The 2,778-nt window shown below is 46.4% G+C and overlaps 2 non-coding genes across 2 annotated transcripts; one reads left to right on the forward strand and one right to left on the reverse strand.

Moving 5' to 3' along the window:
• Window positions 1-879: 879 nt before the first annotated feature.
• On the reverse strand, window positions 880-987 carry LOC115897079. The gene has a single exon (XR_004057026.1). It is a non-coding gene; the product is annotated as a U6 spliceosomal RNA (small nuclear RNA).
• A 1,708-nt stretch (window positions 988-2,695) lies between these two features.
• Window positions 2,696-2,778, forward strand: TRNAL-CAG. The gene has a single exon. It is a non-coding gene; the product is annotated as a tRNA-Leu (tRNA).

The following is a 2,778-nucleotide window of genomic DNA, read 5'->3' on the forward strand; positions in this document are numbered from 1 at the left end:
TACAAGCATGTGCCACCACGCCTGGCTAATATTTTTGTTGTTGTTGTTCCTGTATTTTTAGTTGAGATGGGTTTTCACCATGCTGGCTACACTTGTCTCGAAGTCCTGACTTCACGTGATCCACCCGCCTCGGCCTCCCAAAATGGTGGGATTACAGGTGTGAGCCACTGTGCCTGGACATTTTCAACCTTTTATAAAACTATCTAGCCAGGGCAACATAATAACAAAAAAACAAAAAACAGCCAGGCCAGCTGATGTGTGCCTGTAGTCCTAGCTACTGTAATCCTTGCTCCTGTACTCCTCCTTAGGGAGTTCGAGGCTACAGTGAGCCAGGATCATGCCGCTGCTCTCTAGCATGGGCAACAGAGCCAGATCCCATCTCAAAAAATACATATATTGTTTCTAAATTGGACTTTTCCTCTCCCACTTCTCTTTCTTTAGAGGGCGATTCTAATTTTCATTGAGGAACTAAGCTGGGATTTCTCATGAGGCCTAGAGACTGCAGTTAAAATAACTACTTTATTAGAGGACTCAGCTTCTCTATTTTATTATTTTTTTAATTTTTTATTCTTTTTGTAAAAAATGGAATGCTTTAGTTGGGCACGGTGGCTCACGCCTGTCATCCCAGCCCTTTGGGAGACTTGAGGAGAATGGATTGCCTGAGGTCAGGAGTTCAAGACCAACCTGGCCAACATGGTGAAACCCCGTCTCTACTAAAAATACAAAAATTAGCCGGGTATGGTGGCGGGCGCCTTTAATCTCAGCTCCTCGGGAGGCTGAGGCAGGAGAGTCGCTTGAACCCGGGAGGCGGAGGTTGCAGTGAGCCAAGATCGCGCCACTGCACTCCAGCCTGGGCGACAAGAGCGAGACTTTGTCTCAAAAAGAAAAGAATGCTTCATAAATTTGCCTGTCATCCTTGTGCAAAGGCCATGCTAATCTTCTCTGCATTGTTCCAATTTTAGTATAAGTGCTTGCCGAAGGGAGCACAGCTCTGTCCATTTTATTTCATGTTTCTTGGGCTCACTGCCCCATTATAGTGTAAGCCCTTCGATGGTGGAGCTTCTTCTGTCTGTTTACTGTTGGATCACCAGCACCTAGAACTCTGCCTGGCACATAGTGGGTACCCAATAAATATTTCCTGTATGTTGGATGAATGAATTGCCTCTCTCCTCTCTTGTCTCCAAAGTTGGTATCCACCAGTATACTACCCTGTGAAAAGAGCAGAGGTGACTGCATTTTAGAGGCCTTGCAGAGGACTTATTAAACACTTACTGTGGGATTCTATCCCCATAACTTCTTAATTTGCTTATTTATATTTTTAAAATCAACAAATAAAGATATATGTATATTTATGATGTACAAAATGATGTTTTGTTCTATGTGTACATTGTGGGAAGGCTAAATCAAGCTAATTAACATATCAATTACATCACATACTTATCTTTTTCTTTTTGTGGCGAGAACATTTAAAATCCACTCTCAGCAATTTTCAAGTATTCAATAACGTTGTTATTAACTGTAGTCACCATGTTGGACATAGCACAACTTCTGAATTGGTAGGCCTGGGAAGAACAGAATTTGCCTCTAATTGATTCCCTGGAGATGGGAATTTAATGCTTAATTTAAGGGATTAAGCATTGTATTCTATCAATTGAACTCACGATGAAACCATTATAGGTGTCTAAGAAAGCTGTTTCTAATGTCCACAGAAGCAAAATGACTTATCTAAGATTCTCCAGGTAGTTAGTGACCAGTTCTAGTGCTGTCTGAAATTCGTATTCAGGTCCCCTGACTTCCAGTCAGTGATATTCCGACCCATGGCATCCTGACTGCTAACCCTTGCTAACAACATTTAAAGTAGTTCACCTCTGACCTTTATGTTTAGAAAAGTTGTTGTGCTAGAGGCCTTCCATCAAGTACCCGCTGTGCCGGGTTTAGTAAAATACATAAGCTACTCCCCTTTTTTGTTGCTGTTGTTTTTGCTTTTGCGTTTTAAAGTTTTTATTACAGTATAACATCCACACCGAAAAGTACACAAATCCTCCATAAACTCCGACCGAGAGGCAAGACAAGCCAGCCTACCCACTCTCCCCGCCCCCTCCACCCGCCTCGCCAACAGTAACCACGTGCTGGGAGATTTGCAGCAGAACGCAAAGGAGAGGGATCAGCGAGCACCTTGTTCCAGCAAAAAACTGGAGTAAGCCTAAAACTTCCTGGGAGTTAAGCGTAAATTTAAGCCAGGTAGTCTAGCAATGTCGAGTTCAACAGGACTGCCATTATTTTAACTAGAATTCAGTTGAGAGTAGGGCGCGATCGCGCGATCGCCGTCTTCCGCTGTAGTCACTCGGCCCTGAGCTTGCTCACGCCCGCCCCTCGCTCCGCCCCGCCCAGCTGCTCCCCGCCCCGCCCGCCGCCGCCCTCCCCGCGCAGCCTACGAGCGACTCGGCGTTCTCTCGGGAGGCGCCGCTCTGTGGCCCCGACAACCTGTCCTATGCAGTGCTTCAGCTCCGGGTCGCCGTCCGAGGCAGTTCGTGGAGTGGCAGCTTACCTTTTAACCCAGCAATGCCCATATCTTGAGAAAAAGAGAAACAAGGGGGTGGGCGGGGGTGGGGACTGAGGGGGCCGGTGGAGGGGGGAACGAATAGCTTTTAGATAGAGACAGAAGTGAGTTCTGAGCAGTTAAAACAGTAAGCTAGTCAGGATGGCCGAGCGGTCTAAGGCGCTGCGTTCAGGTCGCAGTCTCCCCTGGAGGCGTGGGTTCGAATCCCACTCCTGACA

The sequence above is a fragment of the Rhinopithecus roxellana genome, chromosome 4 (genome assembly GCF_007565055.1).
Source record: "Rhinopithecus roxellana isolate Shanxi Qingling chromosome 4, ASM756505v1, whole genome shotgun sequence".
NCBI lineage: Eukaryota > Metazoa > Chordata > Mammalia > Primates > Cercopithecidae > Rhinopithecus > Rhinopithecus roxellana.